Here is a 16,907-nt window from a genome sequence, read left to right on the forward strand (position 1 = left end):
GGGCTCCTGTCAGCAGCTCTGTCTGTGCTGACCTTGGCAGCTGCTTCATGCTTGCTAACGGGCAGGGACTGAGGCCGAGAGGGTCAGAGGAGACATGTACCTGGCCACAGGGAAGGATGCCCAAGCAGCAGGAAGCCCACGCTCAGCCCAGGAGATGGTGGCAGGGCAAGGCTGGAAGACTGGACTTTTCCCAGGGGTGAAGATCTAGTGGAGGGGAGGCAGAGAGGTCATGGAAGCCCACTCCAGGCTGCCCATCCTGACCGGCAGCTGGAGGAATCCTACCCCCAAGCCTCCCCCACGAGGTGGCTGTCTCCTTTGCCCCTGAAGGCCCTGACTAAGTGGGCTATGGTTTGGAGCCACAAGCTGGGTAGAAGGACGTGGTGTTCCTCCTGTGCCAGCCTACCTGACCAGCACCCTGTCCCTCTCTTCTCTCCCTGATGCTGCTTGTTAAAGCTGGTCAACAAGCCAGCAAGGATGAGGCCAGGGGCTGCACAAACTGCCTGTCCCGCAAAGAGACCTTTCAGCCTTTCTTTCACCCCAGCTCTAGGGACCTCTGGGACTTGGCTGCCTTCCTTTCCTGTCCAGAGCCCTTCCACACCTGGAAAGGGCTCCACCTCTTCCTCTTTCCTTCAGCTCCTCCAACCTTTCCTGAGCGAATGCTGCCCCCACCCCACCCCACCCCATCAGGGCAGCTATGCCAACATCAGGCCCATCACCTTTCCTCACCCTGGCACGCCCAGCAGCTCAGAGTTCCCCCACGGAAAAGGGTTTGGCACTTGGTCTGGAGAGAGAAATGGATCCAGCAGGTCGCCAGGGGTACCCCCTCCCTGCGCCGGGCCAGGGGCTCCTTCTACCCAGGCACCTCCAGACCCATCAGGAAGGGTTAACTGCCTCTGAGGAGGAGAGATGAGAGGGAGATGCAGAGAGGAAAAATCCAGAGAGAACACGATGCACACCCCTCCCCCACCACGTACAACCAGACTGACAGCCGGGACAGACTGGCTGCTCTGTCATCTCCAGTCCAGCGGCCAGGCACCTCCCCCTACAGCCTGCCTGCTGCAGTCCCTGCAGACCGCCTGCCCTCAGATCCAGCCACCTGGCACCAGGGCAGGGCATCCCAGTAGGCAGCGCAGTCCCCGGAATGGCAGTATCTACTTTGCCCTCTCTCCATTCCAGGCCCAGGTCCCCACCACCTTTCCTGGGAGTGGGGCACCCTCCTTCCCAAGAGTGCCTGAACTCTAGGTCTTGGGGAACAGTTACCGAATCACCTGGCCTCTCAGCTGCACTGGACAAACTGAAGGGCACAGTTCCCTGGGGGAGGGACACCAGGACACCAAGTAAATGTGGCTGCAGAACTCGCCCCTCCCCCATCATAGGAAACCCCCAGGGGTAGGGAAATAGAGAGCTGGACTTTTATAGTCCTTTTGCTCTAACCCACACCCCCTTAAAGGGATCAGAACCCCCTGTTCCTTAAAGGGATCTCCAGAAATTATTTGCCCCCAGGCACATCCAAGCAGGGAAGGTTGTTTGGTCATTACCTGCTGGGGCCCCTTTCCCTAGGGAGGGGGGAAGCAGAAGTGCTACCCCTGTTACTCTTAGCTGGCGGGGCACGGCCCCCTCCTACCACCAAGGAACCAGCTGTTGAGTGTCCTGCAAAGAGCTGGACTTCTGCCTCCCCTGACTGCCAAAGGGTGCGATCCACAGCTACAGTCGGGGTGGGGGGGGGGGCAAGGTGAAGGGGGCCTGGGTGGGACCCAGTCTCCGCACACAGAGGAACAGGGGGAGACATGCGCTCAGACTTTGGGGAACACATGTCCACTGCACCGCGTCCAAAACCCCCATCTGTCCAGAGCTATCCTCCAGATTGCTGGCCAGGGGAGGTCTTTGCAGGCTGCCTCTCCCTGCAAAAGCTGCTCCTGCATTCTGCTTCTCCTCCTTCCAACTCTGAATTCCTACCCTCTTTGGGGCCCCGGGCCTTCCCCTTGGGGTGCACTCTCTGTTCCTCACCCACGTTGCCTCCATCGCAGACCCAACAGCTTCAGGCTACAGGAGCCCCCCCACTTGAGGCTCTCCCCCACCTTAGTCTAAGAGTCCCTGGTGTCCCTTCTCACATGCCCAGCCCTACCCCCTCCCCCCCGTCAAGGGGGTGGGGGATGGGCACACTTCGCCTCCGAGAGCCCCGCGGAGCTGCATCCTCACCCTCCTGCTTACTTGGCACCTAGTCTCACCCTGCCCTTGGGACTGCAGGGTGCGAGAAGGGGTGGGTGTAAATGGGTGGGTGGGGGGTGAGCTTCAAGGGCCACTCGTCTGAGAGAGGGACAGAGTCGGAGGCAGGCACTCACTGAAGCCACCCACTTCTGCTCCTCCTCCCTTCGTCCGAGGAGGGTCGTGCCTGCCGAGGGAGGGCTTCCCTGGCGCTTGCGAGTCCGCAAAGGCCCCCACCCCTGCCACTCCCTGGAGGAGAGGCTCCCTCAAGGGTTGGAGCTCCAAGCCCTCCCCCCAGCAGCTGCGGCAGCCTCCGGCTGAGGTCAGGCTCCACCTCCTTTCTCCGGAGGGAGAGCGCGGAGGGTTGTTTGTTGTTGGGGTGTGAGAGGGAGAAGGTTCGAGATCACCTGGCCCGGTGGGCGCAGGGAACGGGCCGAGAGGCCTCGGTTCAGCAGGAGCCCACCGCGGAGGGTGAAGTACAAACTTCACCCCACCCCCACCCCCGCTGGTTCTAAAAAAGCGGCCCCATCCGCTGCTCTAGTTCTGCCTTCCAGCCTCCCCCTCACCCGCGCCCCCGCCCAGCTATCCCTCCCTTAAGGAGTGACCAGGATGCCCTGGGCAAGGGGCTAGCCCTGGAGTTACCAAGATGGACAAGGCTGCTTTCCTGCTCTCAAGAAGCTTCCAGTCGGGAGTTGAGGTGGAGTGGGGGCGGAGGGACAAGCAGACAGGAAAACAGTGTGGTAACTTCGTGACAACAACATATAATGGCTGCTGAGGAAGCTAGGGGAAGGGTGCCGAGCTCGGCCCCAGAGGTGTGGCTGGGGTAGGGTGCGGGAGCAGAGTAGGGGCTAACCTTGAGCAGAGTCTTTAAGAAGGAGCAGGCATTTCCCCGCCCCCGCCCGCACCGGTCGGGGAAAAGGTGAGGACGCTCCAGGCAAGGGGGACCGGCTTTAGTAAAGGCGCAGAGGTATGAAATAGTCGGGATGAGGCACGAGGTGAAGCTGAAGAGGTGGCTGGGGCCACCCAGGCTTTCTAATACCTGCCAACTGGAAGATTTTAAGGGAATGAAGATCCTGGTCAGATTTGTGTCTCACCGAGATCCCTCCGGAACATCGAGGGCGAGCTGGGGGAGCAGCGGGATTTACCCCCAGCACTCGCTTCCCCAAGGGATGTTTAACCTTAGGTCTCTGCTCCTTCCCAGATGAGGACTGGGCGAAAAAGGTCCACCCTGCAGGGAAGAGCTGCTCCCAACCCCCGTGGTTCCTGCCCACCGCCAAGCATTGGCTCTACCTTGTCTCCCTAGGGAAGGGATGGGGTGAGGCGGATGCCTCCGCCCCCTCCCCCGCCCCCTCCGATGAGCAGTCCTGCCCCCCGCCAAGCCATGCCATTTCCTGGAGCAAGGACAAGAAAGACGTCGGCAAACATGTGGACCAGCTTCACCTTCCAGGTGCTCTTTCTCTACCCTACTTGGGAATCCAAACTAGAACTCCCCGGTAGAGTACCCTGCTGATAAAAATCACTTAGAGAAACAGGCAAGCATCTGAGAGCCCTCATTGGGGCCCCCGGGGTCAGCATCAGACTGAGTGTGCGACCTTTAGGAGCTAATTTCATCCTCACCCCAATCTCAGGAGGCAGGCATGATTACTGTGTCATTTCACAGATTAGGAAACTGAGGTTTAGTGCACCCTTGGCAGCACATGTAACAAATTGGAACAATGTAGAGAAGATAAGCATGACCCATGCTCAAGAATGACACAAAAATTCATGAAGGAAAGCCAGGTTTAGAGCCTCTACATGTCTGTCCCTCTTCACACAACAGGGATTTGTACACCAGCCTGCTTAACTCCCACGTTGGGGGTCATGACCACCAAGCCTCTTTGTTCCATTTGCCTGGCTTGCCTTCCCTCCTAAGCACAGACAGGGATTGCCAGGTCTCAGGGTGTGGGAATGCTGGTGAAATATACCCCTGCCTCTTCCCAGTGAGCCTTTTGCCACAACATTTGGAAGTAAACTCCCTGGCTTTTCTTTGGGGTCTCCAGCATAGGTTGTACCCACTTTATTTGCTCCTGCAGCTAGCTCCCTGAACCTTCTGCCTCCAGAATCCTCACCCTCATGCTCAGAGTCTCAAGCCTCATTTTCTGGAAAGTTCTCTTGAAGCTCAGGTGAAGACCTCCCAAAGCTCAGGTCCACCTTGCTCTCTACTACCCTAAACCCTGGAGGCTCTGCACTGTCTCTGCTGCCACCTTCCTGACCATTGGCTGCTTTGAAGCCCCTGGAGGGCAGCACTGTGGCTTCACCTTGCTCTTTATGGCTTCCTTTGTGTGTAGCACAGCCCTGGACCCAAGGAAGGACAGCATTCTAGGTCCCTCAGACCTTCACAGCCCAGGTTTCTCAAGACGCACAGCCCTGCACCTTTCCGTTTCCACAGACCTACTTGGAGATCCCAAAATGGCAGCCTTTGGGCAGGATTCATCAGGCAGACATGTTCTGTATGGCTCTGGCAGAGCTTTGTGTGAAAAAAAAAAAAAAATTAGGAGCCAATGCTAATAAATTTGGAAATTTAAAATAAAAATCCGTATTTCCAGTTTCTCTTGAAACATCAGAAGGTCTAGCTACCCCTGGGTCACATTTCCATTGGCAACAATAGGCTGAAGCCAAGTAGCAAATACCATCTTTATGGGGCAGGCATGCTCCAGTTTGCTATAATCCCCACCTTGCCCACTCTGGATGTTTATGAGAACTGTCTGACCCCTGAAGGCTTTCAGGTTTGTTATCCTTACCCTGCACTGTGGCCACAGAGACCCCAAAAGATTATAATGGCCCAGGCCTTTGGAGGGCCAGCCTGGCTTGCACCTACTTGGAGAGCCTTGTTGCTTTCTCATGGCCCATCTCTTAGGGGTACGCTCATCATTCCCCTAGAGTAGATGTTTACTGAGCATACTCTACGATCCATGGGCCCAGGCTGGAGATGAGCAGGGAAATTAAATATGGTCCAGAGTCTCTGGGCTCCTTTAGATGAGATCCATGACTACTCCTGAGAACCTGCCATAATACCTGGCAGATAGTGGGTGCCTATTAATAATGTTCAGTAAATTGAATAGTAAATAAATGCTAAATAGTAAATGAATAGTAAATAAATTAATGAAGAGAGGAGGACTGTTCCAAGAAGCATGAAATGTCTGTGATCTAGGTGAGGATCACTTGGCACCTCAGCTTCCTCAGGGGTCAGCTCCTTCCCGGCTGTCAGGACACCTGTCTGCTCAGATATCAAACTGGGGTATGTTAAGTGGGACCCCTCTCCTGGGGAACTTCTGAGGATGTAGACTGGAAGCCCAGTGGTGCACCCACTGTGGGGAGGGACAGGCTCCTTGAACCTCAACCTACAGACCCCTGAGGTGGTGAGGAAATCCAGGTCTAGAATGGGCAGTGTCTTGAGAGCCTCCAAAGCCAGGGGTCTTACAGAAGGCACAGAGAGGCGCTCAACAACATTGTGAGGTAAATATTGTTCTCAAATTTACAAACAAATGAGGAAATCGAGACCCAGAGAGTCTAAGTAAGTGCCCAAGATCACACAGCTAGAGACCGGGATCACAGTAGACGTCCCGGTTAGGAGGAGTAAAAAATGTAGGGCAAAATTCAAATTAGAAAACAAAAAACAGGCGTACTGGTCTGAAACAGACTAAAGGAACCCTGAAGACTATTGCTATAAAACAATCTTCTAATGTGAAACTGAAGACACAGAGGCCATCTTTCAGCCAAATAATAGACGGGGCTATAAAGTAAATAATAATACCCTTGAAGAATGTGCTCCTTAGAACAATCAACTACAGAAGACCAAAAGGTCAACATTTGCCCAAAGTCAAGGATGGGGTGGGGGGAAGATGGCAACAGGGAAACCAGACTAATGGAAATGGGGAACCCAGGGAGGAAATGGGGAGAGTGCTGACACATTGTGGGGAGTGCAACCAATGCCACGGAACAATTAGCTAAGAGTCACTGATTGGAAAACCAATTTTTTAAGTAAACTTTCACCTAAAGCACAATAAAATGTTAAAAAAAAAAAACTACACAAACATGGTGACACAAAACTATACGCACACACACAAAGATTACACAGCTAGAAAGCAAAACCAGGCCTGGCAGGGCTCCGAAAGCTTTACTTTTTATTTTAGTAGGACATTTAGCATAAAGGTTAAGGAGAGGTCTAACGCTTTGTAGGTCTAAAACGTTACTCTTTCTACATTTCCCACAGTGTAGTGGTTGATAGGAAGAGGGGCTCTGGTGGCGAGCTCAGCTGCTAACCAAAAGGTCAGCAGTTCAAATCCACCAGCTGCTCCTTGGAAACCCTACGGGGCAGTTCTACTCTGTCCCACAGGGTCACTGTGAGTTGGAATCAACTTGACAGCAATGGTTTTTTTTTTTTTGGTTAGTGGTTAAGAATGCGAGCTCCAGAGCCAGATTTCCTGAGTAGGAGTCCCAGTTGTACGGCTTCAGGAAGAGCACATCAAGTGCTCAAAACAGTGCCTGATCCATAGCAAGTGCCCCAAAAGCATTGTTCATGTTAGTTGCCATTGAGTCAATTCCCACGCAAAGCAACCCTCTGTGTACAGAGTGGAAACACTCCACGGGGTTTCAAGGCTGTGACCCTTCAGAACCACATCACCAGGCCTGTCTTCTGAGGCACCTCTGGGTGGGTTCAACCCCTGAACCTTCTGGTTCGTAGTCAAATGCTTAGCCATTTGCATCGCCCAGGGACTCCCCCCAAAGCATTAGCAGTTATCTATCTGCTTCATCGTGCCCTTTCCTGCCATGCCTACAGTCACCTGTTTCCATGCTCTCATCCAGTCGTGCGGCTCCTGTTTGCAGCTCTTGTCCACACCTGGAGCGCTGACTGTAGCTCTGTTCTGACCGCCCAGCTGCAGCTTGGCCCCCTCTGGCCTCAGTCAGGCTGGAGGCCTCCCTTTGCTGTGTCTGTGGGAGGCCAGGAGGGGCCGGCCTCTCTCTCCATGGCTTCCCCGCTCTGTAGTGCTCCACCTCTCCTTCCCAACACCAGGGCTGTCTCCCTGGCCCCAGCCATCTTCTCCTGCACTTGGAAAGATTGTCAGTGGAGTCCCTAATCTCATTCCCCCGCAGTGAGATGGCTCCATCTCCTACAGGCTTCCAGCCACAACCACAGCCACAGACCTCTCTAGTCTTCCGAAACCAAGGGCAGAGAGAGAGAATCACCTGTAGCCTATTTGCCATTTTCCTTCAGCCTCACTGAACCCATAGCCAAGCCCAGCCCCTCCCAGCAGAAACACTCCTGGGAGGTCCCCAAATTACAGTCTGACTTGCAAGTACGGCGCTAACCCAAACCAGGGTGCCACTCGCTCCCCTCTGTTCAGGCACCAAGACCCGGAAGGCCACGCAGATAACATTGCTTCTGACCTTGGAAAGTTTCCACTCCACCCAGCAGAGCAAAGCCCCTCTGAAATGGAAGACGCAGCAAAAATATATGAGCCAAGCAAGGCTGGGCTGGACAATAAATAGTTCAGCAGGTGATACCAAAACTCCAGCATGTGGCCTGACGAAAAAAAAAAAGTTCCTAATTTGTCTCATTCTATTAGAAACAAATCTTCCAAGAGGACTTTTGAAAATCATGCTTGGTTATATGGGTAACAATTCTTTCTTTTCTTGAAAAGAATTACGGGGAAGAAATTAGCATTGTTTCTCTCTGTCGGGTATATTCTGTAGTAAGAGGTAACATTTTTGGAGAGATTCCATGAGCTAGGCACTGTGTTAAGTCCTTTTACATTCTTTTAATCTTCAGTCTTATGCAATAGGTACTGTTATTAAAACCCACTGCCATCGAGTCGATTCCGACTCGTAGCGACCCTATAAGACAGAGTAGAACTGCCCCATAGAGTTTCCGAGGAGCGCCTGGCGGATTCGAACTGCCGATCTTTTGGTTAGCAGCCATAGCACTTAACTACTATGCCACGAGGGTTTCCAAGGTACTGTTATTATTCACATTTTATTGATAAGGAAACTGAAGCACAGAGAGGTTAGGTAACTTGCCCAGAGTCACACAGCTAAGAAGTTGCAGAGTCGGGATTCAGATCCCAGCCTTGTCACTGCTAATTGGTCCTCCATCTCCTGTTCCTGAAGGAGCTTCCTCAAACAATTCCCTATTCGTATGTTTCCCCAGTGTCTGCTAGTAACTCATTTGGATTTTATACATAAAGTTGCTGGAGCAACGTTCATCTATTAGATGGAGGGCAAAATGTTGCAGTGGATTGTCCTATTTCTTCGTAAAAAAGAATATTCCTTTTGCAAAGCCTCATCAAAAGTACCCTTTCCCTGCCCCCTGCACTCACTTTGACACTGAAATAACAATGTGGTCTTTCAGAAACATCAGATACACTTCCACCAAATTGCAGCCACAGGCAAACCCAGCCCTCTCTGTGTTTCAATTTTGGAGAAAAGATACAACCTCCCACCCAGTTTCCAAAGCCAGGAACCTGCGAGTCATCCTTGGCACCTCCCTCTCCCTCCTCGGCCACCACCCGTATCTAATCCATTGCCACAGCCTGTCCTTCTTTTACCTCTGAAACGCCTCGCATCTTCTCCTCCTCCCCAGCCGCCCCCGCCCCCCCAGCCGAGCCCCAGCCACCGCCTCCCTGGTTTCCCGCATCCGCTTGGCCCCACCCTACCCCTGCCTGTGCTCCACGCAGCAGCCAGAGGGATCTTTCCAAAACACGTATCACTGTCCTGCTAAAAACCTCTCTGTGGCTCCTGCTCACTCTCAGTCAGGATAAAGATTGGAATCTCCAACTGACCACTGAGGTGGCCCCAGGCAACAGGCTCGCTGATCTCAGCCCTGGGCTCTCCTCCTGTACCTGTGATGTTCCCTCCCTTGATCCAGAGCTGGGTGTTTCCTGGCTAAGGCCGCCCCCATGCCAGGTGAGGGCGAGAACCACGTCTATGTTGAGTCCTACTGTTTCCCCAGGCTGTGGCAGAGTACCTGCACAGGTAGGTCCCCTGTAACCATAGCCAAGTGACGAAGGGATGAATGAATGACAGGCAGAGAAATCAGGCCTGTGCCTGCACTGCGGTGGCTCTATGGTCTGACGGCTTTGTCAGGTGGCCTCAGCACTGAACTTTGATGTTAGCTTCGAATACTACCTCCTGCAGCCACATTTTGCGCCAGGCCCTGCCCACTGACCTGAGACCTCCTTCTTCTGGCCTTTTTTGCTGTGTTTTCAGGAACGTTGTTTACCTTGACTTCTGAGTTTCCAATGTTTGTGAATTTTGTGATTTGTGCTTTTTTTTTTTTTTTTTTTTTTACTATAAAACGTACTGACTTGATTCATCCAACAACTGGAATTACAGTGGTTATGGGCTTGACAGGGCAGACTCAGAAATCTGAAGATAGAAGAGGTATGTTTCTGGCTCCCGGAGTTCAGATGGCATCTCCCAAGGAGCTAGGCACTGTGGCCCCAGAACCCCGCTCTTTTAGCTGCTACTAAAACGACCTGCTTCTGAAAGGTCACAGCCTTGAAAACCCTATGGAGGAGTTCTACTTTGCACACAGGGGGCCGCCATGAGTTGGAATCGACTCCACAGTCTATTAACGACAACAAAAAAAGATATGAGAATTCAGTTCAAGGCAAAGGCTTGGGGTCTCCCCTGCTTATGACTGCCCTGTCCCCCAGGCTGCCCTTGGGGTTTCTGTTAAATCCGATTTAATTTGGAGAAGATGGGGGGGGCAAAAAGAAAGGTGGTACCCTCCTGCAGCGCCCCCACCCTGCCCCAGTGGTGTAGTGGTTAAGAGCTACAGCGGCTAACCAAAAGATCTGCAGTTCGAATCCACCGAGTGCTCCTTGGAAACCATATGGGGCATTTCCACTCTGTCCTATAGGATCAACTATGAGCTGGCATCCACTTGACAGCAATGGGTTTGGTTTTATTAAGCTAGGAGCAAAGTACTGAGGGTTGTCAGTTCAAATCCACCCAGTGGGTCCTTGGGAGAAAGACCTGGTGATTTGCTCTTGTAAAGATTAACAAACAAACAAAACAACCCATTGCTGTCAAGTCAATTGCAACTCATAGCAACCCTATAGGACAGAGTAGAACTGCCCCATAGGGTTTCCAAGGAGCACCTGGTGGATTCAAACTGCCAGCCTTTTGGTTAGCAGCCATAGCTCTTAACCACTATGCCACCAGAGTTTCCTTGTAAAGATTACAGCCTAGAAAAACCTTTGGGTCAGTTCTACTCTGTCTCATGGGCTCAGTATGGGTGGAAATCAACTTGACAGCACCTAACGAGACCAAGGTGCTGGAGACACAGTAGCAAACCAGAGAGCTGGGTGTTTGTATGGGTAATACTCATGCTGGCTCTCAAAGACTGGATGACATTAGAATTGACTGGAGTTGTCGAAATAATCTGTTTTTGTCTATCTTCTCAGCTAAAATTGTAAGCTCCCCTGTCTTGGTAACTGATTTTAAATTCCCAGGACCCTTGGCACATAGTGGCCACTCAGTAAATGCTGGTTGTCCATAGCTGAGCTGGGGATTGGTGGATGGAGGGGCAGGTTATTTAAGTGGGCTGAGGCAGGGTGTCTGGGCGGGGGACATGAAGCCCTGGATGAGGACACTGGACAAGCAGGTGCACTCCTGACAGAAAGACTGGGTTGGTGGGTCACAGGAAAGTCCTCCCAGACTCATTAGGGGCCAAAGAGATGACGTTTAGTTGAGGTTAGCTTTGAAGCTGCTGCAGATGTCTGAGGCAGGGCTCTGCCAGACCCTCCTATGAGGAGGGGGAGGACTAACATCCTGTCCTTTGGAGAGATCATCTTGTCCCCTGTTGGCCACAGGCTCCACACTCTGAGTCTCCTCTGGAGCTCTAGCTCCACCCCCACATCTCTCTCCAGGGCTCACGGAGCCTCCACCGCCTTGGAGGTGTGGGTGGGGAAAGCAGAAAACTCAGCTTGAAGGTCTCTGATAGGCCCCTCTGGGTCAGTGACAGGGGCACGTGTGTGTGGTGGGGGTACCCTGGTAGTGGGGTGCCCAATCACAGGAGGAAAAAATTAAGGAGGTCCCCACTAGCCTTCCAGCGAGGACTTCCTGACTTCACCTTCCTTGACTCTGGAGCCAGCAGCCTCCCTGGGGAGTGAAGGCACCAAAGGGGAGATAGGCATCCCAAAGGCCCACCTGTTTCCCATTCCCACCCCCTTCTCTGGCTTTGAGGGACCAGGAGATGAGCTCTGCCAGGGGCAGAGAGGGAGGTGGTGAGAGGGGCTGACACTAGCGGAGCTGGGTCTGCATATCTGGGTGTGATTCTTTAGCTTGAACTGTAGCCCACTCTGGGCCTTGGGAGCATCCTTGGAATTGGGGAGCAGATCGCAGCTCTCCTAGGCAACTGCAGTCATATAAAACTCACAATGTCCAGCCTTAATTAGCAACTTCACCACAGCCCTGACCCCTACCCTTGCACCCTCAGCCAACAGCAGGAGTCTGGAGAGAAAGGAGGGACTGGGCAGGCTGCAGGCTGATTGTAAAGGACATCAAGTCTTCCCTCATTAGCCTTTTCTTATTTCAGAGTCGCCCTTCCACCTTGTGCTTACCCCTTATTTATAAGCCTAATAGGCCTTGCAGTGAATTTAATTACACAATTTTACTTCAACAATCAACAAGGCCTACTGTATGTATACCTGAGCCTGCCCTAGCCTGGGAGCATCAGGCAGGGCTCAAGTGTGAACTAAAAGACCTTGCTACCCCGCTTCCATAAATAAAAGCCGTCTGGGTGGCCCAAACAGTTTGCACTCAACTACTAACCTGAAAGGTTGGTGGTTCGAACACACTCAGCAATTCTGCAGAAGAAAGGCCTGGCAATCTTCTTCCTGTAACAATTACAGTCAAGAAAACCCTATGGAGCTGAGTTCTACTCTGTAACACATGGGGTCACCATGAGCCTAATTAACTTGATGACAGCGGGTTGGGGTTCCCCCCACCAAACATAGAACAAGCTTTGGGGTAGGGGCTCCCAGGTTGTCCTGAAAACACATCACTGACAGAGGAGACTGGCTGGTGGTAGCCTGGGTGGATGTGCAAGGTGGACTCTTGGCTGGGAGGGTGGCCCCCAGTGCTGGGCTTATCTCCTGTGGGCAGCTGTTTGCTCACGCTCCCTGCCTTGGCTCCTGCAGCGTGTGTACCAGCCTGCTTCTTGGTGTGTGAGGTATGTGAGTCTGTGCGTGCCCCTACGCCCACCATGTTTGCCTCTAGATGATCACCAAGACCCAGGTGTGCTTGGATGGAGCTGGAGGTGTGTCTGTCTCTCTGGAGCCAGCATAACCCTCGTCCTCTCTTCTTTCTTCTTTCCCACCTTCTAGAGCCAGCAAGGGCGCCCTCTGCACTGCCCCAACCACCCACCGTTCACCTCTGAGGATGGGAGACACTGCCTATGCTGCTCCCTGGGCCTGGAGTGTCTGTCCTCTCATCCCCACTGGCTCAGCAAGCCCTTACTCTTCCATCTCTCCCAGGGCAAAGTTGTGTTGGGCTGCCTGGCAGAGAAAGCAGTAACCTCAGTGTCCCTCTCTGGGGCTGCTCTGTGCTAACTCAGTGCTGTCTCCCCAGCCCAGGGCATGGCTCTTGGTAGCTTCTCTATAAAGGTTTGTTGAACGTGTGGTTTATGGGGCTGGGCAGTGAAGCAGTGACACCCACTCTTTTGCCATCTGACTTCTCCCTCTTGCTGAAAATAAGCTCCTGGGCTTGGCCCTGTGGCTGGCATGCCACCTCTGCCTCGGATCACCTCTGGTGGCATCATTCTAAAAAACATAGAAGCACAAGTTTGGAAAACAGTTTGGAGTTACCTAGTAAAGTTGATCGTGCGTATACCCTACGGCACAGAAATCCCATTGGGGGATGTACCTGGAGGAACTTACAAACGTGCACCAGAGACACGTACAGGAAGGTTTCATTTAGCCCCAAACTGGAAGCAGCCCAAATGTCCATCAACAATAGAAAGGATAATTAAATTGTAGTATTTTCACACAATGGGATATCTTTGTGAGAAAAACGGTGAACAAGTTATAGCTCTACCATTAACATGAATGACTTTAAAAACTATATAAATATGAGCAAAAGAAGGAAGAAACAGAAGAATACATATGATTCCACATGTAGAAAGTTGTAAAAAGGCAACCCAGGCAATATTGTTCACGGATACATACAGGGGTACCTGTTGCCATCAAGTCGATTCCCACTCATAGTGACCCCATAGGACAGAGTAAAACTGCCCCATAGGGCTTCCAAGGCTGTAATCTTTATGGAAGCAGACTTCCGTGGTACAGCTGGTGGGTTTGAACCACTGACCTCTTGGTTAGCAGCCAAGCGCTTAACCACTGTGCCACCGGGGCTCCATATACAGAGGTAGAAAACCATAAAGAAAAGCGAGGGGGGAGTCATCACTGACTTCGGAATGGTGTTTCCTCTGGGGAAGATGTGTCAGGGAGGGCCACATGGGCTTCTAAGGTACTTGAAATGTTGTCTTCGTTGATTTGGGTGCTGGGTACACAGGGTTTTGTTTTACAGTAATAATTTACAGTGTATGTATGCATGCTCCATACTCTTCCGTATATACCATACGTTTTACACTAGGGAAAAAAAAAGAATGGGGTGTGCCTTGGCTGCCCCCGTTCTCCATCCTCCCCCACTCTGGTCCTCAGCTAGCAGATGAGGGACCAGGGCCCTCGTTACGTCTCCTTTCTTCTAAGTGGGTCAGAGAAGGGATGTAGGGGGTGAGGGCCTCCCTTCTGCAGCTGGGCCCAGCTACTCCAGGGTGGAGGGGCCTGGGAAGGCCCGGGGGAGGCCGGGCCAGGCAAGGCTGACTGGCCCCGCTGTTTCTGCCAACGCTGGGGATTAGGCCAGGGCTCTGGCCCACCTGTTGTTTCACTCATTCAGCGTGAACAGAGCTGCGAGCGCTTAGTGTCAGCACCCAGTGCTGTTGGGAGGGCTCAGATAAATGAGAAATCTTTGACCTCAAAGATCTTACACTCAGAAGTGAGCGCACGCACAAGCGACCATGGCACCACAAAATGTGAGCTAAGTGTCACATGGCCACCCCCTCACTCGTTCAAACATTTGTTGAGCATCTACTATGTGCCAGGAACTGTGCCAGGTGGCAAATGTATAGACAGACAAACCGCGGTCCTGACCCTTGAAGGGTCCACAGCCTCCAAGAGAAATACAACAGTGTGGCAAGCATGTGGCTGCAGATGTGCCCGGGGAGAAGAAGGAAGGACGAGGTCTCCCCCAGCATGGGATGGGACAGAGGATGGGGAAAGGGTTGGGGAGGGAAGGTCTTCCTGAAAGGCAGTCTCTGAACTGAGGCCTTTGGGATCAGGGAGCAAGAGCAAGATGAAGGGCTAGAAGGGCATTCTGACAGGGGGAATAGTCGGGGCAGAGGCACAGGGGTGAGAACAAGCGTAGTGAGGACTAATGGACGAAGTTCTCAGCAGGCGGGAGTGTGGGGGAAGGCTAAGGCGGGTCACAGACTCAAATTCACCTCGCAAAGCCCTAGATCTTAGAGGTGCTGCAAACCACTGAAGGACTTAGAGGGGTGCTTGACAGTTTAACTAGTGGAAGGGCTGAGGGCTGTGGGCTGGAGGAAAGGAGGCGAGTCAGGAGGTTGTTGTGGATCCAAGAAATACATAGGAGATAGCCTCCATGTCTGAGCGCACGTGTACATGCGTGTGTGTGTGTGTGTGTGTGTGTGTGTGTTTTGAAAGAGGCCAGATCAAGAACTGCCCCTGCTGGGGTGACCAGGTGGGGCACAGAGGAGGTGTACCCACCCTGCCCGTGTGCCTTGCTGCCGCCCCTGGGCACTGAGGAACACAAGTGTAAGCAGAGTGCAGAGGCAGCCAGGGACATGCTATCTGATCCCAGGGCAACCACATGGACCAGGGCTTGCCAGAAGAAGTGGGAAAAACACGGGTATGCCATTGGATTTTCATAAATCCAATGTACGCACTTTAAAGGACTGTGCACAGAAGTGCGTACACTTAAATCATCAAATCAGCATATCATTTGGAGAAAGGAAGTCAATTACTGAAAGAAATGGCTTAAAGATTCTAAAGTGATTTTGTCCTCAGAGTGGGACCAGGAATGGGGCCGGGCAGGGAAGTTTTTTTGTTTGTTTTTTAATAAGCCCTTTGAAACTATCATGTTTATAAAACCATGAATATGTAACACACAGAATTTTGTAAATAAAAAACACTGGCCTTTGTTCTGAGTTTATTTCCCTTTTTAAAAAAGATTTGTTAAAAGGGTCCTTTCTTAGGGAGAAAAACGTGGAACAGAACTTCAAATTCTTAAAAGAATCCAGACTTACTGGACCTGTGGAGGCTGGAAGAGTCCCCAAGACTGTGGGCCTGAGTTTACTTGTCATACCTTGAATTGAAACTATCCACTGTCGTCATGGTTTAGCTCACAAAGTAAAGACTGTCACCCTTAAATATTGTGTTCTTTTTAAAAAAATTGTCTATATAGGACCAAGGATACCCTGGTGGCGTAGTGGTTAAGTGCTACGGCTGCTAACCAAAAGGTCGGTGGTTCCAATGTGCAAGGCACTCCTTGGAAACTATAGGGCAGTTTGGCCCTGTCCTACAAGGTCGCTATGAGTCAGAATCGACTCGACGGCAGTGGGTTTGATTTTGTAGAAGACCAAATGGTCAACAGCTATTTTAAAGCATAGATGAGAAGGTTGGGGGACAGGGGATTTAAAGTAATGGCAATGAAACAACTAGAACAGAAGTAACGAAAATGTTGACACAAAGTGAAGAATGTAGTAACCAATGTCACTGATCATTTCGGCTAAAAACTAGAATGGCAGCTGGTTCTGCCGTCTATAAAAAAAAAAAAAAAAGAAACCCAGTGCCATCGAGTCAAATATTTTCACGAAAAATAAAATACTAATTAAAAAAAAGTGTCCTATCTTGTATAAAATGATAGCGATAGAAGATAGTCGATTTGTTTTGTTAATGTCCTCATTTGGCAAAATAAAACGTCGTTGATCCCCTGTGCGTCCTAAAATTCGAGCCTGGGTGCCCCGATCCAGAGCCCCTGGCCAAGGCCAGAGAGCCACGGGCTCTGCGCGCCTGCGACACCGCGACCGGCCGGCAGGTGTCAGGCGAGCTCCATGCACGGCCCGAGGCGCCGCTCGTGAGCCGAGCCCGGCGCGAGGGTGGAGCGCTCCGCGGCGCGCGGTGCCTCGGAAAAGTAGACAGAAGGAGGATCCTGGACCTTCCTTCGGCTTGGGGACCCGACAGATGGCCACCTGGGTCCTGGGTCTCAGCTTGGCCGGGCGGGGCGTGGCCTGGGTGCCCACCCCAGCTCAGGAAGAGGGCGCCCCTCCCCAAGCCCCACGCCGTATTTACGACTCGCCCTGCCCGCACCCGGCGTGGGGCGTGGCCCGTCCTCCCGCGGCGGGTTCGCGTAGCCTGGGCAACTCTCCTTACTGGGCTTTTCAAACCGGTGCCTGCGCAGATTCGCCTCCCACACCGGGTTGTCAAGAGCATCAAAGAGCTTATATGTCAAACGAGATTTGAGTACATAGGTAAGAGATTGTTATCGCTAGATTTATGGGTTTAGAATTGAGACTTAGGCCTCTAGGGAGGCCCCCTCTAGGCCCCAGATCAACTCTCAAAGGTTGCGGTGCCTGGGGA

General features: G+C 52.2%; 1 non-coding gene across 1 annotated transcript; it reads left to right on the forward strand.

Annotated features, from left to right (window-relative positions):
* The first annotated feature begins 3,884 nt into the window (after nt 1-3,884).
* On the forward strand, nt 3,885-3,989 carry LOC111753028 (U6 spliceosomal RNA). Its single transcript, XR_002787878.1, has one exon. It is a non-coding gene; the product is annotated as a U6 spliceosomal RNA (small nuclear RNA).
* Nucleotides 3,990-16,907: the final 12,918 nt, after the last annotated feature.

The sequence above is a fragment of the Loxodonta africana genome, chromosome 10 (genome assembly GCF_030014295.1).
Source record: "Loxodonta africana isolate mLoxAfr1 chromosome 10, mLoxAfr1.hap2, whole genome shotgun sequence".
Taxonomy (NCBI): Eukaryota; Metazoa; Chordata; class Mammalia; order Proboscidea; family Elephantidae; genus Loxodonta; species Loxodonta africana.